This window comes from Mirounga leonina, unplaced genomic scaffold (assembly GCF_011800145.1).
Source record: "Mirounga leonina isolate KUSES-001 unplaced genomic scaffold, KU_Mleo_1.0 Mir_174, whole genome shotgun sequence".
In the NCBI taxonomy this organism is placed as follows: domain Eukaryota; kingdom Metazoa; phylum Chordata; class Mammalia; order Carnivora; family Phocidae; genus Mirounga; species Mirounga leonina.
Genome location: NW_023270451.1, coordinates 39,384,954 through 39,412,542, shown reverse-complemented (window position 1 = coordinate 39,412,542; position 27,589 = coordinate 39,384,954). Strand labels below are relative to the sequence as shown.

The window sequence follows — 27,589 nt, the reverse complement described above, 5'->3', positions numbered from 1 at the left end:
CAAAATGGTAGGATATTGTAGTTAAATATTTTTCCAGGAAGGATCCATTAAAACTGACTGGTGTCTGAGCTCACATGATTTTGTTCTTTGTTTCCTTAAAAAAAGAAAATTAAGTGAACAACTTATTTCTATATTAGAATCTTGTGTTTAGTATGTAAATTAGGTAGACATAGCATGTATAAAAGTTATTGGGGTTTTAAATGTATCTTACTCTATTTATTTATTTATTTATTTATTTATTTATTAATTAATTAAAAGATTGTATTTGTTTGACAGAGACACAGCGAGAGCGGGAACACAAGCAGGGGGAGTGGGAAAGGGAGAAGTAGGTTTCCCGCCAAGCAGGGAGCCTGACGTGGGGCTCGATCCTGGGACTCTGGGATCATGAGCTGAAGGCAGACGCTTAATGACTGAGCCACCGAGGCACCCCTGTATCTTACTTTAAATGTCTATTTAAAAGTGCTGCATTTTAACAGCTGTATGTATGGAATAGCATGGTGCCATAACCAGCAATTTGTCCATTAGCCAGGGCATATGATCCTGTTGTCTCAGGCCAATAAAAGCTGTTTTTGATGCTGAAGATCTAAACATAGGCACGAATAGCTGTGCTGCTCCTTGCTTATCAGTTTGGGACAGGTGAATCTTGTGAATTGGAGAGGTTTCTCACACATACAGAGACTTGAGGTTCTGACTGTTAGGAAACTTTCATGGCTGGTAAAGAATCATAAGCAGTGTCTTTGGAGTGCTCAGTTTAAGGTCAGTAATGCATGACTGCTTAAGTGTAGCCAACAAGATTTTTTTTGATTTCATGTTTTCTTAGTACAGCTTGAGAAAGAGTAAAAGATTTCTTAACTTCGGCGTTATTAGAATTAAAAAAAAAAAAAAAAAAAATATATATATATAAATGAACGTTGATGAGTCGCTTCTGTGGGGCTGTCCACAGTAACAAGGAAGACCTTATGGAAACATGATATGTGCCTTGAGCCAGTGGGAATTGAGAATCTTGGCTTCTGTTTCTGGCTTTCCTTTTGATTTGTGTGATCACTTACATTCTCTGTTCATGCCAAATGCCACTATAATAAACTAATGGGGCATATTTTGTTCTGAGTTTTGCCATTCTGCTTGAAATGAGTTACCAGCTAAGGCTTAAAAATACCTTTTGGAATGAGACGTAGGGTCTTCCCTGTACAAAACTTGTATTTTCTGCAGTATGGCAGCTCAGTTGCTTTTGCACGTGTACCTTTTTCGGGCAGTCAGCAAGAGGGAAATGATCTTTGTTGTACTTTGAAACCCTTTTATGAGTCATACCATTGCAGTTAATGTGTTGTCATATAGGTGTTGGATTTTCTATTAAAGTGAAGCTGTCGAGCCACCTGGATGTATATATTTAAAGCAGCTCTATTTTAATTGTCTTCAGTGCCTCAGATGTCAACTTTCCTAGCAGTAACTAATTTTTGACTTATATGATTTATCCATTTATTGTAGATTTATTTATCCACCAACTTTGGTGGTTGGTTTGCTCTGGGAGGATGGAGAACAGCTGTGCTATTCTTAGCCAAGTTTCCTTTATTGACGGTTGCCTCTGATTCCAGCTTCTAGAGTCACAAGACAGGAGGTGGCAGTGTGGTAGCGGTGACCAACGGATGGGATGGGTGTTTTTAGTTAGGAACTCTGCCCTGTAAATCTGATGTTTAAAAAACTGGCTTGGTCTTGCAGGGTTTTGCTTGAAAGCTGGTCGCAAATGCAATTTTCAGTGCTCCATTAAAACTGAGGGTGTGGGGCGCCTGGGTGGCTCAGTCACTAAGCATCTGCCTTCGGCCCGGGTCATGGTCCTGGGATCGAGCCCCGCATCGGGCTGCCTGCTCCACGGGAAGCCTGCTTCTCTCTCTCTCACTCCCCCTGCTTGTGGTCCCTCTCTGTCTCTCTGTCAAAAGAAAAAAAAAAAAAAATCTTAAAAAAAAAAAAAACTGAAGGTGTAATTTATCATGGTCTGAAATTGCTGTATTGGCTGTATTTGGCAAGTATTGGTAAATAAAACACAGTTATAAATATTAATATAGTATGCGGATTTTGTTGCCCTGAAGGGGAATACATAGTACATAAATTATGCATTTTAGAGGAATTATCCCGAGGCCATTTAACTTGATTAGAAAGTAGTTTGAAATTATTATAGATGTATTCTTTGAGGAATCTAGTGGAACTGTAATTTTTTTTTGTTTGGTTTTTAAAGATTTTATTAAGTAATCCCAGCGTGGGGCTCAGACTCACAACTCTGAGATCAAGAGTTTCATGCTCCACTAGCTGAGCCAGCCAGGCTCCCCCACGTGGAGCTGTAAGTTGAGAGAGCTCGAAGTCTTTAGAATAGCTGGCATTATCACTTAGTTGTTTAGAAGTTGAGTGCATTGCTAACATGGTGTTTCAGTTATCTCTTGCTTCATAATAAACTACCCCAAAACCTAGTGGCTCAAAACAACTTATTCCTCATGATTCTGTGGGTCTGCTTGGTGTGGTTGGTTCTGTTCCACATGGTGTCATTCTGGGTCCTTTGCTGAGCTGGTCTAAAAGGTCCAAGAAGGCTTCATTCACATGGCTGGCCTCTTCATGCTGGTCCACATGACTTTTCTCCACATGGTATCTCAGTGCTCTGTAGTAGCCCTTGGCTACCAAGTGAGAGTAAGTAGAAGTGGATAGACCTCTTAAAGGCTAGGCCCAGAATTGGCACATTATCCTATGCATTCTGTCGATCAGGGCAAGTCACAAGGCCAGCACAGATCTCTTGATGGTAGAGTGGCATGAATGTACAGAGAGGAAGGAATTGGTAGTGACCATCTTTGTAGATTCTCTTCCATAAATTGAAGGAGGGGAGGAGTAGTTCTTCAAAGTGATTGAAACCTAAAATATCTGAAAGCTACATTTCCTCTACCAGGAAGGTAGAGGAAAGCAAGCAGAGTGATCTGCTTCTGGGAGACTCATGAAAAAAGCCCGTGGATAAGGAAGGTGTAGTCAACTGGATGAAATACCCCTGAAAGTTTGTGATTTAGATGGATGAATGTGAGTGGGGATGGTGGTAGGTCCCAGCCTTTTGGCTGGGCAGTAGATAGATGGAGAGTGATGAATTTTGGAACAACCTGGAATAAAGCCTTTCTTTCAGAATTCATTTATTAGTATCTAATCTTTTTTTCTTTCCAGAAATATCTCTGAGCATGTTCTATTTATAACCTGCTAGAGATGGAAGAGTCCTAAGTTGAGTAGAGCCTCTTGTCACTGGACAAGACTTCTTTGTTTCAGTTGACCCACTCTGGCATCTGTTTCAACACTTCTGGTGACTGAGCCTACTTTCTAGATTACCCATTCTACTTTTTATTATACATTGGGAAAATCCTTTGAAGCTGTCTTAGGTTTCAAGGCAGTGTAGACCCAGGTCCAGTGCTTCTCTCTGGTTATCTAAAGACTTGATTTGGGGTGCCTGGGTGGCTCAGTCCCTAAGCATCTGCCTTTGGCTCAGGTCGTGATCCCATGGTCCTGGGATCAAGCCCCGCGTTGGGCTCCCTGCTCCGCAGCAGGCGTACTTCTCCCTCTCCCACTCCCCCTGCTTGTGTTCCCTCTCTCGCTGTCTCTCTCTCTGTCAAATAAATAAATAAAATCTTTAAAAAAAAAAAAAAAAAAGACTTGATTTGAGGGGCGCCTCGGTGGCTCAGTCAGTTAAGCGTCTACCTTTGGCTTGGGTCATGATCCTGGGGACCTGGGATCAAGTCCCACATTGGACTCCCTGCTCAGCAGGGAACCTGCTGCTCCCCTCTGCTTGTGCACTCTCTCTCAAAAAAAAGGGGGGAGGGCGCCTGGGTGGCTCAGTCAGTTAAGCGTCTGCCTTTGGTTCAGGTCATGATCCCGGGTCCTGGGTTGGAGTCCCGCCTTGGGCTCCCTGCTCACTGGGGAGTCTGCTTTTCCCTCCCCGCTGCTTGTGCTTGCTTGCTTGCTCTCTCTCAAATAAATATTTATTTTATTTATTGTTTTAAAGATTTTATTTGACACAGAGAGACAGCGAGAGAGGGAACACAGGGGGAGTGAGAGAGGGAGAAGCAGGCTTCCCGTGGAGCAGGGAGCCCGAGGTGGGGCTCGATCCCAGGACTCTGGGATCATGACCTGAGCCGAAGGCAACGACTGAGCCACCCAGGCGCCCCTAAGTAAAATATTTAAAACAACAACAACAACAAAGACTTGATTTGAGTATGTTAACTAACTGGAATTAAAAACTTAAAGACTTCATTTGACAAGCAAGATTGGAACTATTGTCCAAAACATTTGTGGATATCATGGGCTAAGTTTAAAATACTTCAATCACTTTGTTATTTTAGGATCCTGGAATAAGTAAAGCATTCCTTCCATTTTATTCATAAAAATTTAGCTATAAGAAATACAAGAAACCTTTTGTAAGTACACTAAATTCCCTCATTTTTGCATATTTAAAAATCTGGTCCTTGGTAAAGTAGCTTTCTCCTCAAATTATAATCCTGGTTTTGGCCTCCATAGTCACCAAAACTAGGTGATGTGTTCGATCGGTTGATTGGAGACTGATGACTGGATCTCAGTGTATGTGGGGCGCCTGGGTGGCTTATTCGTTAGGCATCTGCCTTCAGCTCTGGTCATGGTCCCAGGATCCTGGGTCCCAGGTGCAGCGGGAAGCCTGCTTCTCCCTCTCCCACTCCCCCTGCTTGTGTTCCCTCTCTTGCCGTGTGTGTCTCTCTCTCAAATAAAATCTTTAGGAAAAAAAGACTTGGTTTATGCAAATCCTCTGATTAGTCGAGTACTACTTTCAGAATGTGTTAAATATCTCCTATTTAAAGAAAAGAAAACCAGTAAAAATGAGATAGCGTAATAGATTTTAGTGGCATTAGTAGTTCTACCAAAGGGTTCTCCATAAAGGCCTGAGAGAAGTGACTTGCCCAGGGCACTGCAGGTAATTAGTGGAACCCATTTTCCCCTTCCTTTGACTCTGCCCTGCCTTCGTTCCTCTCATTTAAGTTGTCAAATCCTGAAAGTCGCTTACACAGCAGCCTGATCATGTTTGCAGTGGCAAGTTGGAGCAGAGATGTCCTGTTTCTTGCTTTCTCTGAAGAAAAAAAATCTTGTTTGGCTTCTTTGAAGGTTGATTTATTGTCCTCCGGTAGGAAAAAGACGAGTACAGATAGCCTGGAATCTGGGGCTTACTATAGAATAAAAATATCTGGACATCCTGTTTTAAGATGGAAAGGGGAACGGCTTCCTACTTGAAGGTATTTTTTTTTAGCAGCTTCATATTAATATAAATGAATTGTAGAAAAGCTGGAGGGGGGCCTAAGGAGGTAGGAGAGTAGAACAGAGGGCACGAGGAAGTAGATGCCATGGCTTTATCTCAGGCATGTGATTGTGACTCACGGGATATGTTTTAGATTGCAAAAGAGGTAGAAGTGTTCGGAGTGGAGTCCACGGTGCCTGCTTGTCCCAGCTCCTTAGCAAGTTTAGTAGGATCCGGGCTTGCAGAAGGAACGCTTTTAAACTTGGAATATTGTTAAGGATTGGGAGAGAATAGGAGGGAGAAATTGTGCTGGAACTTCTTTTTTTTTTTTTTTAAGATTTTATTTAGTTATTTGACGGAGACACAGTGAGAGAGGGAACACAAGCAGGGGGAAGTGGGAGAGGGAGAAGCAGGCCTCCTGCCAAGCCGGGAGACCAATGTGGGGCTCGATCCCAGGACCCTGGGATCAGGACCTGAGCCGAAGGCAGCCGCTTAATGACTGAGCCACCCAGGCCTGTGCTGGAACTTCTTGATGAGGAGCTCTGATGCTTGTGCTATGGGCCCTTGTTGAACTGAAGGGTATTGCCAGAAGAATGTGGGATATGAGGTCTGAGATCTGGGTTGAATCCCAGCTCCATTTTCTAAATGCATGGAAATTGAGGTCTGGGGAGGTTAGAATGGTAAATAATGCCTGATAGGATCCTGGGGACAACGTGTGTCAAGCATCACTACGGTACTTTTCCGTAGTAACTTCAGTGGCCGCTGTTGTCTTTTTGCCCTTGAGATTTAAGTATGACGGCTGGATGTAGATTATATTTGATGATAAGAGAAATATGGAAAACTTTTGTTCTGGTTCTGGATGTGGACTCCTGTAGGTAGAAATCTGGGTGGTGTGTTTTTATTTTCATTGAGCTTGTAATAACTTTTTACAAAATACGGTATAGCCTATATACAATAGAGTATATAAATATTAAACAACTTGAATTTTTATGTATGTGTGCATTCAGATTAATTCAAAACACAAATAAAATGTGAAAAACTTGCTTTTTATTCCTCTTTATGTATTTCCCTGGTCTTATACCTGGTAATTTGGTATATTCCAGAAATTCTTCTATGCATGTATCAATAAACTTTTTTTTTTTTTAAGATTTTATTTGACACTTTTTATTTGATTTTATTTTTATTTATTTTTTAAAAAGATTTTATTTATTTGACAGAGATAGCGAGAGCAGGAACACAAATGGGGAATGGGAGAGGGAGAAGCAGGCCTCCTGCCGAGCAGGGAGCCTGATGTGGGGACTGGATCCCAAGATCCTGGGATCATGACCTGAGCCGAAGGCAGATGCTTAACTGACCCACCCAGGTGCCCCTCAATAAACATTTTTTAAATTTAATAATCAAATTATATTGTTTATAATTTGTGTTTTTACTGAATAATGTATCCTGAAGAATCTTCAGTGTAGGTACAAACAGCTCATTTTTTAAAAACTCACCCTATTGTTCAACATAGGTGTACAGCAGTTTAACCATTCTTTTCATAGTAGTTGCACTTGAGTGTATTTTAATGTCATAAGACTCTTGGTTGAGGGCAGCTGGGTGGCTCAGTCGGTTAAGCGGCTGCCTTTGGCTCAGGTCATGATCCTGGAGTCCCAGGATTGAGCCCCGCATCGGGCTCCTTGCTCAACAGGGAGCCTGCTTCTCCCCTGCCTGCCATTCCCCCTGCTTGTGCTTGCTCTCTGTGTCTCTCTCGCTTGCTCTCTCTGTGTCAAAAAAAAAACTTAAAAAAAAAAAAAAAAAAACCCTTGGTTGGATATTTTTATAAGGTAAATTCTTAGATTGGGAATTGCTATGTCAGAAGACACGCACATTTAAATTTGTAAGTGCTCTGCCAAAAACACTTAACTTATATTGACATGGTTAGTTGTAAGACAACCAAGAGAGCAGTTTTCTTTTTCTGCTTTTTTTTTCTTTTAATATGGAACTCTTTATGAATTTATGTGTCATCCGTATGCAGGGGCCATACTAATCTCCGTATTGTTCCAGTTTTAATGTACGTGCTGCCAAAATGAGCTCAAGAGAGCCATTTTCAATGAAGTATACAGTAAGACAGTTCGGTTAAAAACTGTCTTTTCAAGCATGGAGGACTGTATGAATCTAGGAATAGCCTTATTCTTTATACCATGGATATGGCTGACAAGTCTAGTCCTTATTCCTTTGTGCCTTTTGTATGTAAAAATTAAGTTAAAAACTATGACGATTAAGTTCTGACAACTTGTAGCTCGAATACCTAAGGTTTATGTTCTCCTGTTCTTAGCACCTTAGCACCTTGAAGTTTGGATTTTACCTCAGGGACTAATAATTTCTTGCAGTGAGAACTTTACTAAGTCATATTTTGAGGAAAAATTTCCTTTAAAAATTAGTTTCCAAAACAGAGTGCTCCTCAGCTTCCCACTCTAGCTGGGCAGATGATGATTGGGGAGCTTAATTAAAAGCACCTGTGGTTCCAGTTATGGAATAAGTCGTGGGGATGAAAGGAGGTCATAGGGAGTATAGTCCATGGTATTCTAATAGCCTTATGTGGTGAGAGATGATGGCTACACTTGTGAGCAGAGTGTAACACACAAGCTCGTTGAATTGCTGTGTTGGACACCTGAAACTAATGTGACATTGCACATCAACAATACGTCATTTAAAACCAAAGGAACCGGGGTGCCTGGGTGGCTTAGTCGTTAAACGTCTGCCTTCGGCTCAGGTCATGATCCCAGAGTCCTGGGATCAAGCCCCGCATCGGGCTCCTTGCTCAGCGGGAAGCCTGCTTCTCCCTCTCCCTCTGCCTGCCGCTCTGCCTACTTGTGCTCTCTCTCTCTGTCAAATAAATAAATGAAATCTTAAACAAAACAAAACAAACAAAAAACCAAAGGAACCTATGATGGTAAAGCTGTTTGAAAAATGATTGTGTTCTTCCCCGTGATGCCCAAATGTCTGTTGTAGGGGCACCTGGGTGGCTCAGTTAAGTGCCGGGCTCTTCATCTCAGCTCTGGTCTTGATCTCAGGGTGGTGAGTTCAAGCCCAGCATTGGGTACCACACTGGGTGTGGAGCCCATTTAAAAAAAAAAATGATTACCAAATGTTTGGCTTATTTTTAAAGATTTTATTTATTTATTTGACAGAGAGACAGCTGGAGAGGGAACACAAGTAGGGGGAGCGGGAGCGGGAGTGGGAGAAGCAGGCTTCCCGCTGAGCAGGGAGCCCGATGCAGGACTCGACCCCAGGACCCTGAGATCATGACCTGAGCTGAAGGCAGACGCTTAATGACTAAGCCACCCAGGTGCCCCCCAAATGTTTGTTATAACTCTTGGAAAAGCTCTTGGAAAAATGGAGAAGCTCTTGTGTGTTTTTGGCTTTTTTTTTTTTTTTTTTTGAGAGAGAGAGAAGTATGGATGAAAATTTTAATTTTAAAGTAATCTTAAACTTTTTTGGGTGCTAATTTACCAATTTCTGCATTTTTGAGTTTCAGAAATGAGTTTATTTCCCATGGCTGATGTAAATTTTTAGTTTAATAAGCATAAATTGGGCACTGGTGCTCAAGGTCAGTTTAATGCTTGGTTTCAGAAAGGGGCTAGAAAGAAGAATAAGATACTTGTTCTGAAGAAAAGTACGTGGCGTATAGTGGCTTTCACTTTGTTCTCTTTCAATGCCTGGGTGATATTTTTATCTTGAACACCAGCAGTGGCTCACTGTGGCATTGATCCAGAAGGTGGATGAATATCTCTGCAGGTAAAGAGAAAGTGTAAATATGTCATGGGGTATGTATGGTATGCCCCAGAAACGTGGGTTGGGGGGCATTAGGCTTAAGTGGGTATTGGTACAGCCAGCCAGGAAGGGATGTGAAGGTAGATGGAGGCTGTGTGCAGTGGGGATGGAGAAGGCAGGAGGGACAGCAGGAGCCAAGGCATGTGAGTGTGAAATATCCTGGTGTGTGCCGGGGAACTACAGGCTGTTTGGGATTAGAGAGGCTCAAGTGTGAGGCTGGATACTGGTTGAGGCTGAGCCTAGAGGGGGTGCTGAGAGCAGCCTGTGTGCTTGAGGAGGGTCTGTTACTTGGATTCTTGGATGTGTTTAACTTTCAGGGCTCAGTCAGTTTAGTTAATGCCATTTAGCAGATGGTTATTTGGGATCACCATGCAAGACTTGATGCCTAGATTAATTTGGGGTTCTGCTTACCAGAGATCATCTTGAAATGCTTTTACCTTTGAAGTACTTTGTGGGAATGACTGTGCCCCAATAAACTCCATGGGATTTAGGGCTGTTCTCAGGACACCCTCTGACAGGGTAATTAGGGTAAATTGTAATATGACGAGGAACCCTATAGGAAGACTGACTGAGCCTGGGTTGTTCTGTTACCTTTTTTAGGTTGTTAGTGACAAGACAATCATCAGTGATGATTAAAACACCTGGTACTCTGTGATTTTTATTAAGGCATTTCAAATGATATAATGAACCGTTGGAGCAAAATGAGACACTTCTGTGTGCACACATGATTGAGCAAAATTAGGGGTGGCAGTAAAGCACAGCAGTAGGGAGGGCCAGTGACATCTTGCTTGGAATCACCTAGACCTCAGTTAAAATCCTTGTTCAGCTCAGTGATCCTGGGCACAGTGATGAAACTCTGCACCCCTTAGTTTATCTAGAAATAGGGGCAATAAAACTTATTTGCACAAGGTTGTCAGGAATTAAATGATGTTTGTAAAGGATTCCTTGGAATATCTGACACCTAAGTGGTATTGTCTCATATTAATAAGTTTGTGTATTTACATGTGGCAATTGAAAAATAAAAGATAATTATTCCGGGGCTCTTGGGTGGCTCAGTCAGTTAAGCGTCTGCCTTTGGCTCAGATCATGATCTCAGGGTCCTGGGATCGAGCCCCGCATTGGGCTCCCTGCTCAGTGGGGAGCCAGCTTCTCCCTTCCCCTCTGCCTGCTGTTCCCCCTGCTTGTGCTCTCTCTCTGTCAAATAAATAAATCTTAAAAAAAAAAAATTATTCCTGCATAATCTCATGGTTTGTGCCTCATATGTACATAGAAAGTTTCCACATTTCTTTGTAGAATGTGAGTGTGCTGTGAATAAGACTTTTTTTTTTTTAATATTTTATTTATTTATTCATGAGAGTCAGAAAGAGAGAGAGTGAGACGCAGAGGCAGAGGGAGAAGCAGGCTCCCCGCCTAGCAGGGAGCCCGATGCGGGACTCCATCCCAGGACCCTGGGATCATGACCTGAGCCGAAGGCAGACGCTTAACCATCTGAGCCATCCAGGCGCCCATGAATAAGACTTTTTACTTTGTGTCTAGATTTGTAGCTTTTAGGATCCCTAAAATCTATCTAGTTGTGAAATTGTCTTAAGATACTGTTAAAAAAAAAATAGGAGGGGCGCCTAGGTGGCTGAGGTAGTTAAGCGTCTGCCTTCGGCTCAGGTTATGATCCCAGAGTCCTGGGATCGAGCCCCACGTCGGGCTCCCTCCTCAGTGTGGAGTCTGCTTCTCCCGCTGACCCCCCCCCCCCACCTCGAGTGCACTATGCTCCCTCTCACAAAAATAAAATCTTCAGAAAAACAGATTAGGAGATAAATAACTGCTGTTAATTTCAAAGAGAGACAACATAGTACAAAAATGTACAAAAAAATAAAACGTACAAAAAAGTGAGAGTTCAGAAGGAAGTATCTGAAAAGCCAATGTACTTAGGAAAAGAGACCTAATCTTATTAGTTATTAGGTAAATGACAATTGTAAGAGCAATTTTTGCCAATCAGGTTGGGAAAAATGAATAAGATTGATAATACCTGGTGTTGGCAAGAGTGTGAAGGAATGGGCACTCATAAGCTAGAGTAAATTGGCAGACTTCTTGGTAGGTCATTTGGCAGTATCTGTTAGAACTTAAAATGTAACTATCCCTCAACCAAGTATATGAAGTATATAGAGAAAATCCACCCTCACACAGATGTATAGTTGGAAAAGGAAAGGGATATTTTAATCATCTTTTTATTTTTTTATTATTTTTTTTAGGATTTTATTCCATTTTTTGACAGAGACAGCAAGAGAGGGAACACAAGCAGGGGGTGTGGGAGAGGAAGAAGCAGGCTTCCCCCTGAGCAGGGAGCCTGATGCAGGGCTCCCTCCCTGGACCCTGAGATCGTGACCTGAGCAGAAGGCAGATGCCCAGTGACTGAGCCACCCAGGCGCCCCTTAATCATCTTTTTAGATAACTGTGGATATTCTTTGTTCCTACACCAAAACTCAACAAGTGGTAGTTTTTTTAAGGCTAGTTGAAATGTGGGATTTTTTTTTTTTTTTTTTAAGATATTTATTTATTTGACAGAGAGCGACATACCGAGAGAGGGAACACAAGCAGGGGGAGAGGGAGAAGCAGACTCCCCGCTGAGCAGGGAGCCCGATGCGGGGCTCGATCCCAGGACCCTGGGATCATGACCTGAGCCGAAGGCAGACGCTTAACGACTGAGCCACCCAGGTGCCCCGAAATGTGGGATATTATCAATGTGAAATCGTATCAGTGAATTTTATACTTTTAGATTAAAATCCATTCGTCTCTCTTGCACTTTGAATGGCTCCTTTATCCTTAAATATTGGGAAACTGTCAAAGCTCATGGCCAAAATTTTGATTTTTTTTTTTAACTTAAAAGCTCAAATTTAGTCATTGGCAACAAATACTGTTAGTTTTTCTTGAAGTGACTGGCTGACTTTATTCTCTTTTGAGAAAATGTCCGCCAGATACTCAACCTTAAATAAACATAGTTTGTCTATAGCTCTTTCAAGTAAAAATGGTGCTCCGTGAAAAAAAAGTGGCTGATTCAGTCTTGCAACTCAAACAACTGCACGGTGCTTTTTCTCCAGAAAAAGCCATGATAGATAGCAGGAGTACTTTATGCCTACTGTCCTTTTCTTCATAGTTATTGACAAGATGTGTATCCAAGGGTAATTGAAGAAAATCAGTAGTTTTTACTGCTTCATCAAGGACATTTAAAAATGAAACTTGGATTGTATTTTGCTGTGAGTGCCTGTGAAGAACGTAGTGACAACTATAGTTGAGTACTACTGCTTTGATTCATGCTAAGGTGCCAACAGTTTACCCACCATTGTCTTTGCCCGTTTGCTTCAGTGCAAATGTCAACACAATGAAAAAGGCAAATAACATCTTAGTGTTATAAAAATATTAAAAAAAAAAAAGTTTGACTTCTCGCCCTCTTGACAGTGTCTCATGGACCCTCTAGGAGTCCACATACTCTCTACAGTGAGAATTGCTGCTCTACACGAACGTGATATTTGAAATTATTTGGATTAGGTTCTCCTGTGAATATGTATTTACATCATCACACAACAGATGGCAAGAACAAGTGAGGATTTTCTACAACTCCGTGGCATGTTAGGCTCAATAGGGAGTTTTACAGAAGTCAGTTTGTGAAAAGCAGGTGTGGGAAGAGGAAAAAAACAAAACAAAAAAACAAAAGAAAATAAGCACAAAGGAAAAATCTAGGTGTATGAAGGATAAGATAATGAGAATAAATAGCTGGGGAGCACTTAAATGCACGTGAGTGAAATGAAAGGAGTTTGGAGATTTCACAGCCCACAGTCACGCTTGAAGTTCCTTAAACCAAAGTGAACCCCACATGTTGTTGGCTACTGGTCTTGCCTCAGGAAATGAAAAGTCTTCAGAACCTTTGTTCTTCCTGGGACATTGAAATCTAATCAGAATCTCAGGGCATCATCAAAGTTGAGGTGTGTTGAGGCTGGAAGTTTGTGATGACTCATTGTGTTTGCAATGGTGACCAAGTGAAGAGTCCTGCCTCTGACCTATATCAGCCAGCTTTCCTTGCCCTAAGTAACTGTTGGTTAAATATAGACAATAACTACCTTTGTTCCTATCACAGGAGAGGTTCTTTTCTTGTCTTCGACAATTTTTTTCTTTACGAATTCTAAATATGGGCACCTGGGTGGCTCAGTAGTTAAGTGGCCGCCTTCGGCTCAGGTCGTGATCCCACAGTCGTGGGATTGAGCCCCACAGTGGGCTCCCTGCTCGGCGGGAGACCTGCTTCTCCCTCTCCCTCTGCTCCTCCCCCTGCTTGTGTTCCCTATCTCACTGTGTCTCTCTCTGTCAAATAAATAAATAAAATCTTAAAAAAAAATTCTAAATACAACGAATGACCTTTCGAGTCTTTTCCATTCTGTGTATTTTTTCTGGTTTGAGAAAGCTTGGTAGCTTGCCATTGTGTTATCTTTTTGCAAATGGTTCTGTTTTGCTGATCTTGGATCTTAGGAGTTTTTTATTATTATTTTCTTAAGATTTATTTTGAGAGCGAGCCTGTGTGAATGCATGCATGTGTGTGAGTTTGGGGAGGGGCAGAGGGAGAGAATCTCAAGCAGACTCCCCGCTGAGCATGGATCTGTGGTGGGGCTCCATCCCACAGCCGTGAAATAGATCATGACTGGAGCCAAAAATCACGAGTCGGACACTTAATCAAATGAGCCAGCCAGGCGCTCCTCATCTTGTCGGTTTTTAAATGACTGATTTAACAAGTTTTTTGGGTTTTTTTTGTTGGTGGGGGGGGAGCACAAGCAGGGGGAGCGGCAGGCAGAGGGAGAAGCAGGCTCCCCCCTCCCCCCCAATGCGGGGCTCAATCCCAGGATCCTGGGACGATGACCTGAGCTGGGGCAGACGCTTAACCGACTGAGTCACCAGGCACTCCTGATATAACAAATTTTTGAGTGTTTACTACTAGGGAGTGCTTTAGGTTCTTGGGAGAGAGAATTAAATGGAAGTTAGGAACTTACTCATGAAGCATGGGATGTAGAGCGATGCTGCCCATTAGGGCAGCCCCAAGAAGCTCTCTAAGCAATGGAAATGTGGCTAGTCCAAATTCAGTTGTTGGGTACGTATAAAATACACACTGGATTTTGAAGACTCTTGAAAAAGAGAATATAAAATATCTCAGATAATTTTTATGTTGATTTCACCTATTTTTACTTGAATGTGGCTACAGGAAAAATTAATATATATGTAGCTTGCATTTGCAGCTTGTGTTATTTCTGTTGGGCAGCACAGATTTAGAGAGGAGATATGGACAAAATAAATATATAATGTGAGGCACGTTGAAGACTACAGAGAAAAATAGGGTGAGGAAGAATGAGACAACTGGCAAGGGGTTGGTTTTGATTTTTTCATAGTGGATGATAAGGGAAATCCTCACCAATACGGTGCTGCATGAGCAGAGGCTTATAGGAGGTTAAGGGAATGAGATGAGCAGGCAGGTAGGTGCCAAGTGGGGAAGAGTGACCCACGCAGAGGGGACAGCCAAAGCCCATGCATGCTCACTGCCTTTCTTTTTTTTTGAAGATTTTATTTATTTATTTGAGAGAGAGAGAATGAGAGACAGAAAGCATGAGAGGGAGGAGGGTCACAGGGAGAAGCAGACTCCCTGCCGAGCAGGGAGCCCGATGTGGGACTTGATCCCGGGACTCCAGGATCATGACCTGAGCCGAAGGCAGTTGCTTAACCAACTGAGCCCCCCAGGCCCCCCCCCCCCCCCTCACTGCCTTTCTAGTCATTAAGGAGGCCATCATGACTGGATTAGAGCAGAAGGAGAACCATAGGAGAGGAGCATGCATGTTGGTAGATAAGGAAGGGAATGAGCGGAAGCCATGGATGAGTTTTTATTTTTATTTTTTTAAAAGATTTTACTTATTTGAGAGACAACATGCATGCGCGCACAAGCCTGGGAGAAGCAGAGGGAAAGGGACAAGCAGACACTGTGCTGAGCGCAGAGCCCAATGTGGAGCTTGATCTCACGACCCTGAGATCACGACCTGAGCCGAAGAGTTGGATGCTCAACCAACTGAGCCACCCAGGTGCCCCTGGAAGGGTTTTTAGAAGGGGCAGTTGTGATGGGATTTATCTTTGAAAGGGAACTCTCTCAGAATAGACCATGGTGGGCTGGTGGGCCGGTGGAATGGGATCAGGGAGACTAGTTAGAAGATTATAATTGTAGAGGCCAGAGCTAGTGTTATTGGGACCAGAGCTATTGAGGTGTTGTGGTAGTGGTGTTGAATGGTTAGAATCTTTTTTTTTTTTTTTAAGATTTATTTATTAGAGAGAGAGACAGTGACAGGGATGGCGTGAGTGGGGGAGCAGGAAGGGCGCAGAGGAAGAGAATCTTTCAAGGAGACTCCACACTGAGTATGGAGCCCAGCATGGGGCTCGATCCTACCACCCATGAGATCATGACCTTAGCTGAAACCAAGAGTCAGAGGCTTAACCAGCTGAGCCATCCAGGTACCCCTAGAATCTTCTGTTTCGTTTTTGTTTTTTTTAAAGATTTTATTTATTGACAGAGACAGCGAGAGAGGGAACACAAGCAGGGGGAGTGGGAGAGGGAGAAGTAGGTTTCCCGAGGAGCAGGGAGCCCGATGCGGGGCTTGATCCCAGGACCCTGGGATCATGACCTGAGCTGAAGGCAGATGCTTAACTGACTGAGCCACCCAGGTGCCCCTAGAATCTTCTATTTTGAGCAAAGGTGGAAGAACTGGATGAAGGAGTGATGCCAAGGATACCTTGACAGTTTATATAGCAAAAGCACCTGGAAAAATGAAATTTCCACTAATTGTGATGAGCAAGATTGTGGAAGTGGTATGATAAGGGATAGGGGAGACAATGAGTTCAGTTTGTCTGGGTTAAGTTTGAGATACCTGTTAAGACATGTGGAGATAGGACAGTGAATGGATAGTAAACGGAGGAGAACTGGTGATGGAGCCCAAGGACAGGCCCATTAAGGTAGGAGGAGAATCTTGAAAAGTACCTGGAGGTCAAAAACTTGATGACAGTGTTTAGTAGGAAGAGTCATCAGCTGTGACAAATAATGTAGAAGAGGGTGAGAATGGAGTTGGCAACATTATCGTCATTGGTGTCGTGATAGGTGGAGTTTAATGGAATAGTAGGACTGAAACCCTGAATTGTGTGGGTTTGTGAACGGATAGATGGAGAAGAGGTAGAGACAGTGAGTATGGATAGGCTTTCACGTAGATTGCTATGAAGACATGTGAGAAATGGGATGGTAGTTGGAGGGGTTGTGGTCTAAAGGGAGAGCTTTAAAAGCTTTTTACTTCAATTTACAGGAAAGTTGCAAAAACAGTACAGATGATCCATACACCCTCTTTCTAGTTGTCCCACGTTAGCTTTGACTACTCAAAATTTTCTGGAAAATTTGAGAGTTGCAGAACTACTGCCATTCTCCTCTAAATACTTCAGTATGTGTTTCCTAAAAACAAGAACATTCTATTACATGACCATAGTAAAATTACCAAAATAAAAAGGTTAACATTGTTACAATAGTGTTTAATCTATGGATGTTTAGATTTCACCTATTGTCCCACTGTCTTTTTTTTTTTTTTTAAATCCTGGATTGAATCCAAGATTATATACTGCATTTAGTTGTGATGTTTCTTTGGTTTCTTTTATTTTTATTTTATTTTTTTAAAGATTTTATTTATTTGACAGAGAGACACAGCGAGAGTGGGAACACAAGCAGGGGGAGTGGGAGAGGGAGAAGCAGGCTTCCTGCTGAGCAGCGAGCCCAACGCGGGGCTCCATCGCAGGATCCTGGGATCATGACCTGAGCCGAAGGCAGACGCTTAACGACTGAGCCACCCAGGCGCCCCTCTTTGGTTTCTTTTAATCTGGAACAATTCCTTCGTCTTTTGTCTTTGCTGTCCCTTGTGATTATTTGTTGTTGTTGTTGTTGTTTTCTATGACCTTCATGTTTGTGAGGAGTATAAGCTAGTTACTTTGTAGAATGTTCCTCAGTATTGGTTGGTCTGATGTCTCCCCACTGTTAGAATCAGGTCATGTGTTTTTGATGGAATACCACAAAAGTAATGATGTCCTTAGTGTACCACATCAGGAAGTATGAGATGTTGATTTTTGTTCTAGTAATGGAGATATGTTAACTTAGATCTTTTTTTTTTTTTTTTTAAGATTTTATTTTATTTGACAGAGAGCAGGGGCTGGGGGAGAAGAAGAGGGAGAGAGAAGCAGACTCCCAACTGAGCAGGGAGCCTGTGGCGGGCCCCAGGACCTTGGGATCATGACCTGCGCTGAAGGTAGACACTTAACTGAGCCATCCAGGTGCCCCTAGACTGATTTGTTAGAGTGGTATCTGCCAGTATTCTCTAGTATAAAATTACTATTTTCTCCTTTGTATTAAGAATCTTGCGAGGGATATTTTAAGACCGTGAAAAGATCCTATTTCTCATCATACTTTCACTAGTTTTAGCATTCATTGATAATTCTTATCTGAAACCATTATTACTCTAATGGCTGCGATAGGGTGACTTTCTAATCCCGTTATTTTTCCTGCATTTGTTAGTTGGTATTTAACTTAAGGAAGAGTTTTCCTCTTGATTTCGCCTCAGGTCACGATCTCAGGGTCCTGGCTGGGATCAATGCCCCGCGTCAGGCTACATGCTTGGCACAGCGTCTGCTTGTCCCTCTGCCTCCGCTCCTCCTCCCCACTCTGTCTCTAAAATTAAAAAAAAAAAAAAATTTTTTTTTTTTTGCTTCATTTCATTTGTTAATAGCAATATGGACTCATTGATATTTCAGATTATAGCATGTTAGCTATTACTTTCTTGCTCTGTTGAAGTAAGGGTTTTAATTTTAAGGTTACGAGATATTAGCATGGTGGTGGTAGGCTAAAGGCATGATTCAGCGCAGATGGAGAAATGATTATGATAACCAAATGTCCAAAATACTGGATGAAATCTTGCATGATAGTGTTTCATTTTAGATGAGCAGCTTTGTACTTAATTTGAAAACGTAACTGCCTAAATGCAATAAATCTTCTATCTTTGACTCTTCTGGGGGTGTCTTATAACTAGTGAAAATCATGGCCGCCTTCATGTATCGGATACATTAAGTCTAAATTCAGATACTGTGTCCTGTACCTGAAAATGTATATACTAGACAATAGTTATTACACATCACTTACAAAAACTGTTATTCAGATGTAGGTTATTTTGTTCCATACTGCCTTACTTAATTGTAGCTCCTAATCGTGCATTTTTCCCAGGCTGTTGGATTTTGATGCACTAATTCAGTACTGTGAAATTGGTAGAGCATGGTCATATTTCTTCAGTGTTTAATCTTCTGTCTCTTGGTGAGTGGTGTGCACACTGAACCAAATCAAAGTAATCTTTTTTTTAAGATTTTATTTTTAAGGGGCACTTGGGTGCCACAGTTGGTTAAGCTTCTGACTCTTGGTTTTGGCTCGGCTTGTGATCTCAGGGTCATGAGATCCATCCTCGCATCAGGTTCCATGCTGAGCACACGGATACTGCTTCATATTCTCTCTTCCTCTCCCCCTCCTGCTCATGCTCTCTCTCTCTCATGTAAATAAATCTTAAAAAAAAAAAACTAAAAAAAAAAAAAAAAAGATTTTATTTTTAAGTAATCTCTACACCCAGTATGGGGCTTGAACTCATGACCCCAGGATCAAGTGCCACGGGTTCCACTGATTGAGCCAGCCAGGCGCCCCTCAAATGTAATCTTAAACTATTTTTTTGAGATAATATACTATATACAGAACACCCACAGGAATTAGGCAAAACTATATTTTTCTATGGTAATTAAAAACGTTGGAAGATTGAAGGCGTGCCTGGCTGGTGCAGTTGGTAGAGCATGCGACTCTTGATCTCAGGGTTGTGAGTTTGAGCCCCACATTGGGCATAGAACTTAATACAATTAAAAAAAATTATTTTAAGATTTTATTCATTTGAGAGAAAGAGCACAAGCAGTGGGAAAGGCAGAGGGAGAGGGAGAAGCAGACTCCCCACTGAGCTGGGAGCCCGATGCAGGGGCTCCATCCCAGGATCTTGGGATCATGATCTGAGCCAAAGGCAGATGCTTAACCATCTGAGCCACCCAGGCACCCCTTGATAAAATTTTTAAAAAAGTTATAAAATCTTTATTAATTTTTTTTTTCAAGATTTATTTGAGAAAGGGGGGAGAGAGACAGAACGAGCAGGAGGGAGGAACAGAGGGAGGAGGAGAAGCAGACTTCCGACTGAGCAGGAGCCCTACCCGGGGCTTGATCCAGGACACCAGGACCACGAACTAAGCCAGAGGCACATGTTCAACCGACGGAGCCACCCAAGCGCCCCAGCCCCCTTAGTGTTTTTAGAGGTTTTAAAAAGTAGGTTTTTTTTTTTTAAGATTTTTTTTTTTAAAGTAATCTCTACACTTAAAGTGGGGCTTGAACTCATAACCCTGAGATCAAGAGTTGCAGGGTGTATTGACTGAGCCATACAGGTGCCTCTTAAAAAGCACTTTTAAGAGTGCCTTGGGGGGGGCGCCTGGGTGGCTCTGTCGGTTAAGTGCCTGCCTTGGGCTTAGGTCATGATCCCAGGATCCTGGGATCAAGCCCCCCATCGGGCTCCCTGCTCAGCTGGAGCCTGCTTCTCCCTCTGCCCCTCCCCCTGCTCATGCTGTCTCTCGTTCTCTCATGCTCTTTCAAATAAAAAAAAATTTTTTTTTAAGATTTTATTTTTTTGACAGTGCACAGCTGGGTGAGCAGTAGGCAGAAGGAGAGGGAGAAGCAGGCTCCCCATTGAGCAGGGAGCCCGATGTGGGGCTCGATCCCAAGACCCTGCAATCATGACCTGAGCTGAAGGCAGACACTTAACTGACTGAGCCACCCAGGTACCCCTCAAATAAAATCTGTAAAAAAAAAAAAAAAAAGTGCCTTGGAAGCTGGGAAGGGGGGGGAAATTGTGGTAATATAGTATGTTCAGTACTATTAAAAAAAGTGGGTTTTTTTTGTTTTTTTAAGTAAACTATGTCCAGTGTGGACTCACAATGCTGAGATCCAAGAGTCACATGATTCATGGACTGAGCCAGCCAGGTGCCTCCAAAATATTGGAGTCTTGATTGAGGAGTAAAGTATGTTTACCTATATCTGGGCTGATAATATGTTAAAACTTATTTTTTTTAATTTTTTATTTATTTATTTTTTTAAATAATTTATTTGAGGGGCGCCTGGGTGCCTCAGTCGTTAAGTGTCTGCCTTCGGCTCAGGTCACCCCACATCGGGCTCCCTGCTAGGCGGGAAGCCTGCTTCTCCCTATCCCACTCCCCCCCTGCTTGTGTTCCCTCTCTTGCTGTATCTCTCTCTATCAAATAAATAAAATCTTTAAAAAATACTTTTTATTTATTTGAGAGAGAGCATGAACAGGAGAGAGGGGCAAAGGGAGAGGGAGAAGCAGACTTCTTGCTGAGCAGGTAGCCTGATCCCAGGGCTGGATCTCAGGACCCCAGGATCATAAATGTCTTTGTTATTAGTAGGATATTGACAATGTTACATTATTTCCTTATTAGTACTTGTTATAGATTATTAAAATTTTCTGAAAATTTTAGCATGTGGTTTATTCCCATCATCAATTATGGAAACAAGAAAGGTGTGCAATTTTTTTTTTTTTTAAAGATTTTCCTTATTTATTTGAGAGAGAGAGAATGAGAGAGAGCACATGAGAGGGGGGAGGGTCAGAGGGAGAAGCAGACTCCCCGCCGAGCAGGGAGCCCGATGCGGGACTCGATCCCGGGACTCCAGGATCATGACCTGAGCCGAAGGCAGTCGCTTAACCAACTGAGCCACCCAGGCGCCCCAACTTCTTTGTTTTTAAGATTTTATTTTTAAGCAAATCTCTACACCCAATGTGGGGCTTGAACTCAGAACCCTGAGATCAAGAGATGCATGCTCTACTGACTGAGCTAGCTGGGTGCCCCTCAACTTCTTTGTTTAAAAAAATTTTTTTAATTTTTTTCAATTTAATTTTTTAAAATTAAGTAGACTCCACGCCCAGCATGGAGAGAGAGCATGAGCAGGGGAGAGGGGTGTCTTGATCTGAGATCAAGAACTGAGCTCAGATCACGAGCTGGGTGCCCAACTGAGTGAGCCACCCAGACACCCCTTTTTAAAAATATATATACTTTTCTTTTAGAAGGGGGCCGGCGGAAGGAGAGTGAGAATCCCAAGCAGACTCCATGCCCAGCACGTGAGCCTGATGCAGGGCTTGATCTCACAACCCTGAGATGACCTGAGCCAAAATCAAGAGTTGGAGGCTTAACCAACTGAACCACCCAGGCACCCCTAAAAATACTTAAGATATTTTACTTTTAATGTTTTGTTTTTTTTTTTCTCCTAATGGTGTTCTTAAACTGCTTCTTTGGGTTCCCAACCTGTTTTATTTTTAAAATTAGAATTTTTGTTGAAAAATCTTATTAAAGTGTTCTGGAAAAGACTGAAATTTGATTTGTAAACTTAAAACAAATATTTCAGGATTTTAAAGAAGGAAATTATTTTTAGTTCTTAGTTTTTTGTTTTGTTAAGATTTTATTGATTTGAGAGAGAGCACGAGCACAAGTGGGGTAGAGGAGGAGAGGGAGAAGCAGACTCCCTGCTGAGCACGGAGCCTGGGGATCCATCCCAGCACCCTGAGGTCATGACCTGAGCCCAAGGCAAACGCTTAACCAACTGAGCCACCCAGGCGCCCCTTTTTCCTTTTTTTTTTTAAAGATTTTATTTTAAGTGATCTCTACACCTAACATGGGGCTTGAACTCACAGCCCCCACATCAAGAGTCAACACTGAATGAGCCAGCTGGGCAGCCCTATTTTTAGCTTTTAAGCTGTTAACATAAATGATGTAAAGTGAAATTTACATTAATGAATTTTTAACAAATGAAATACTGGTGTGTTTTAGTTCTAGGTGGAAATTTAAAACATTTAGTGTACATCAGTCTAGCTGATTCTGAATTTATGGACTTGTTTAAAGTAAGAGCTTTTATACAAACTACATAATTAAATGTTATTAAATATAATGAAATTATAGCTAGTAATTTGATACTGTGTAATATATCTGATTAGTTATGTGTCTTCAATCTAAACAAGTTTATTTTAAAAATAACACTGTTTATACTTTCTAAATATGTAGATCTGACATTTGAGTTTTGGTCATCTTAGATTTGTGTATCTGTGAATGTTTAACTTTTTCGGAATAAGTTCTAAATTTTATAATAGCGCAGGGCACCTGGCTGGGTTAGTGAGTAGAGTGTGCAGCTCTTGATCCTTGGGGTCGTGAGTTGGAGCCCCCACATTGGGGGTGGAGATTACATGAAAAAAATTTCTGGGGTTGTCCGGGTGGCTCAGTCAGGCCTCTGGCACTTAATTTCGGCTCATGATCTTAGGGTTGAGGGATACAGCCCCGCGTTGGGCTCCATACTCAAGGGGGAGTCTACTTAGGATTCTTTCTCTCCCTCTGCCCCTCCCCCCTAAAAACAAATCTTTCAAAAAAAGGTTTTTTATAATGCTATTAATTTAAAAATTAAAATTTCACTAAAATGCTTTCTAATGGCTTGGTTAATCATAAAATTCTGGTAACTAGTTTTATTGTAATTTTTAATTTGGTTTAAATACTGCTATCCTAAATCTCTAAAATTTGTCAGTGGGCTAGGTGGATGTTTTAGTAAAATAACCTCAAAATTCCTAAAACAATTTTTTTTTAAGATTTTATTCTTAAGTAATCTCTATACCAACATGGTGTTCAAATTTAGAACCCCGAGATCGAGAATCACATGCTCTTCTGACTGAGCCAGCCAGGCACCCCAGTACTGAAACTTTTTGATTAACTTTGAAACATAACTTCTTGAAATCTGGGGATTGGTCTCAGCAAAGATTGAGTATGTATTAATTTTGTTATTCCAATAATGAAGCAAACACAGAAATGCTGAATTAAAATTTTTGAAAATAATAGTTCTTCATTGTTTGAACAAAATTTTAAAATTCCCAGGATGACATGAATCCGTAGCCAACTGATAATCTATTTCAAGAGATTGTTTTAAAGCTATTGGTATTTGCAGTTTGACCTCTTGGCTTATTTGCAGTTCAGTTTTTCTTTACTCTTACCTGTTGAGCCCTGCTAGTGATCACCTGTGTGCCCAGGTGGTAGGGAGACAGAAAAGCATTATTTTCTCTTTTGAAGGAGAAAAACTAGCATTTTATGGTAATTTTATTCAGTTAGAACAAATTTATATGAAACGTGCGTTAACATCTTTTTAGCCATTGTCGTAATTGGCAGTAACTTTAAATGCATAGCTGGACTTAATCTTTCAGACTGATAATTTGTACTTTCTGGAGGAGGTGGGAGCTGTTAAGATTCTGGAAGTCTCTTCTGTCTACAGAATTTTAAGATGTGTGTGTTATAACTAAATCAGATTTGGTTGTTTGGTTTTTTTGATGCTATTTGTTTGGTCTCCTAACTGTCATGACTCTGAATTTACAGGCTCTTGAAGAGATAAACCAAATTGCACATATAGCATTTTTCCTGTTGCTTTTTCTGCTTGTATCACAGTGAGGATAGAATTGTAATAGTTTTTTAGTTCCCCAGTCTCTATATTTAAAGCCTTCCCAGGTCCTGAAATACTTAAAGTTCTAAACATAGGGGTAAATAAATAGAGGCTATCCCAACAGTTAAATCTATAGGGAAAGGAATTAGAATCCCAAATATTTGTAAATGACATTGTAGTCTTAAATTTAAGATGTATTCTGATTTTAATCATCAGTAGCATATGCTAAATGTAAGTGTATGTAAGACCTTTTAGAAAAAAAAGTTAAAACTTTGACCTAGGTCCTTTCCCAGCCCTTCTCAAGCCTGGGTAAAAATTAAAATGACCTGATAAGTGGACAAATGGTGGTTAGGGGGTGTGTTTGTGTGCTGCCCCCTGGTGGATGGTCTGTCCTGATAGCTTACATTCTGCATTTGTTTCTACAAGTCAGTCTTCAGGCAATTAATTAACGGCTTGGCCGTTTAACACGTTCTTAAGTGTTTTGAAAATGCATAAGCTTTTATTTCAACATTTTTACAAGGTGTTAAAGTCTAAAGCCCAGCCCACTAAAATTTTAATGCCTTGTACAGATTGTTAACGACAGATTTAGTTTGTGATAGTTTTTCTAACAGTAAAGCTTTCAAAAGGGTTAGAACATTTAGGAAAGGGCTGGACAGGCCGGGTGGAAAGGGCCATTTTAAACTCTTGGTGTCAGTATTACAGAGAAAGCCTGAGGGCAGGTAGATGTGTTGTGGGTACACCTGAGGGAATGTACTGTATGTATTGTGCAAAGGTGAGAGCCTTGTATGCTTGTATACCTTTGGTGCTCGATGCCCCGTCTCCTTTTGGCTTATGCTAAACTTTTTGGCCAGTTACATTAACATGGTAAAGAAGACCAAGAGTTTGTTCCTTTGAGAGACTGTCCTTCATGGGTTTGGAGATGTGAGTCATAGATAGTGTTTAGGTATAATCACACTGATTATTTTTTTAATTATTACTATTCTAAGTAATCTTTATGCCTAACTTGGGGCTTGAACTCACGACCTCGGGATCAAGAGTTGCATGCTCCACCACCTGAGCCAACCAGGTGCCCCTACTCACAATGATTATAAGCATGATACTACATTTTATTTATTTTATTTTATTTATTTTTTTAAAGATTTTATTTAGTTATTTGACAGAGAGAGAGGCAGTGAGAGAGGGAACATAAGCAGAGGGAGTGGGAGAGGGAGAAGCAGGCTTCCCGCGGAGCAGGGAGCCCGATGTGGGGCTCGATTCCAGGACCCTGGGATCGTGACCTGAGCTGAAGGCAGATGCTTAACAACTGAGCCACCCAGGTGCCACCGATGATACAACATTTTAGATTGTCTTGACTGAGCCAGCCAGGCAGCCATGATAGGCAGTTTTAACATGTCACCTTCTAAACATGGCAGAAAGTGGAGCTGTTGAATTTTCTAGCATCTGGGGTTTTTAGGTTTATTTAGATTTTACCATCACTGCTCTTGGAAATTTGTCATTTTTTTTTTTTTTTCGGAATGTAATTGGAAGTAAGAATATAATTTGGAAATGTGAAATATAGTTACTGAAGTTCTAAAGAAAAAACACAAATACATTATCATAAAGCTGCTTTTTTTTTTTTTTTAAGTTTTATTTACTTAAGTAACACAGCTCTTCACCCACAGTGGAGCTCGAACTCACAACTTGGAGATCAGGAGTCACATGCTCTCCAACTGAGCCAGCCAGTGCCCCTTTTGCAAAGCTTTCTTAATTAAAAGACTAATGCCTAATACTTTTAAGATTATTTTATCAAACAGCTATTACATCTAAGCATGTTGGGCCCTTGAAAGGACTTCCCAGAAGGGAACTTCTTGAAATATCCTGTGCATTGGATATGTTATTGTCAGTAGAGTTATTTGTCTTATTCATGTCTCATATTAGCTGCTGGGTGAAGCTGGATATTTTGGTTACTTTGAAATGATCTACTGTTTTGATGTGACCTCATTGATCATCCTCTGAAATGTGGGTATAAACTAGGTAATTTCTAGAATTTTCTGCAGGAGGTTGGGATTGATAGTATTATGATTATATTGGACAGTTTTCTTGAAGATCTGTGGGAGCGGTTTTTTTCTTACATAAAAGTCAAATAGTAGACACCTAAAATTAAGGTAGAAATCGCATGGAAATTGGAGTGAGAAGTTTCAGTTTGGCTTTTCATTTACCTGCTTTTTACCTTGGTTAAAAGAACCTCTTGAGACTGTTTCCTTAATCTATAGAGTGGGACTGTTAATGCCTACTGGACTTGGTTGTTGGTGTAAGGACACACTGAAAATGTATTTCAAGTGCCTGGCATGATCTTTTGCCCTTTAGAAGTCACTGAATAAATGGTATCTCTTCTTTTAATTCTCAATATTGAAATTTAAAAATTGATTCTTAAATTGTAATTGTGGCAGAAATAATCTGGAGATGATTACTCTCCCTGGGTGTTGCTGACTTTAATCTTGCTAGCAGTAGAAAATGCAACTTTTCATCTGCTGCGTCTTTTGTTTGTATCAGAATTGGCATAAATGCAAATTGTGTAGAATTGTTGGACCGTGTAACAAAGAGTTCTTTCTATTTTTTATATATTTTTAAAGATTTTATTTTAGAAAGAGAGCTTGCAAGTGTGCATGAACAGGGGGAAGGGCAGAGAAGCAGACTCCCTGCTGAGCAGGGAGCCTGATGCAGGACTTGATCCCAGGACCCCCGATCATGACCTGAGCCGAAGGCAGATGCTTAACGACTGAGCCACCCAGGCGCCCCCAAAGAATTCTTTTTAAATGAATGACACAGATAATGTCACTAATATACATTGTTACAAGATAGTTTTTTGTGAATATTCTATATTTGACGTTACACTGTAGTTATTAAAACGAAAGGAATCTTGTACTTTCCACCTTAGGCAAGAGGAGACTGTCATCTAAAGCAGTCTTAGGGGGCGCCTGGATGGCTCAGTCGTTAAGCCTTTGGCTCAGGTCATGATCCCGGAGTCCTGGGATCCAGCCCCACTCCGGCTTCCTGCTCAGTGGGGAGTCTGCTTCTCCCTCTGCCCTTCACCCTGCTCTTGTTCATTCTTACTCTGTCTCTCAAATGAATAGATACAATCTTTTTAAAAAAGATTTTATTTATTTATTTGACAGAGAGCAAGATAGCTAGAGCAGGAACATAAGCCTGGGGAGAAGCAGGCTTCCTGCCAAGCAGGGAGCCGGACACGGGGCTCGATCCCGGGACCCTGGGATCATGACCTGAGCCCAAGGCAGACGCTTAAGGACTGAGCCACCCAGGCGCCCCGAATAGGTACAATCTTTAAAAAAAGGGAGGGGGGGCAATCTTAGGACCTTTTAGTGTTTCTGCAGTATGGGAAATGCTAATGTGGTTGAAGGTTATGTGAGTGAAAAGTACTTAGGCTTCTTCACTATCAGACAATTATACAAACTTAAATCATATTTTTCTTCTAAAACTTTTTTTATGTTACAAGTACTACCAAGCCTTGGGCTTGATTTTGGTGGGATTTATCATTTGTGAAGATGGCAACTTCTAGAGACTAGAGAGCAAAAAAAAAAAGGAAATTTCAGAAGTACTACAGTAGAGACAATAATGTAATAAATCCTCTTCACCCATCACCTAGCTTCAAGAATCACCAGCTGATGACCAGCCTGGTAACCAGCCGGTTGGATATCCATGCCCCAATGTCGTACATCCCCTGATTATTTCTGAAGCAAATTCAAGGCAGCCAAGTATATTATATTCCAAGTTCTTTACATTGCTTCTCTAAAAGACAAGAACTTACAGACTATCATTATTACTTATAAAAAACACTGGCACTAATTCATGATAATAGT

The 27,589-nt window shown here is 41.4% G+C and overlaps 1 protein-coding gene and 1 non-coding gene across 3 annotated transcripts in view; one reads left to right on the top strand and one right to left on the bottom strand.

Moving 5' to 3' along the window:
* IGF2BP3 (insulin like growth factor 2 mRNA binding protein 3) overlaps window positions 1–27,589 on the top strand; it is a 152,099-nt gene that overhangs the window by 5,604 nt on the left and 118,906 nt on the right. The window lies entirely within an intron of this gene.
* Window positions 7,245–7,348, bottom strand: LOC118021419. Its single transcript, XR_004682165.1, has one exon. It is a non-coding gene; the product is annotated as a U6 spliceosomal RNA (small nuclear RNA).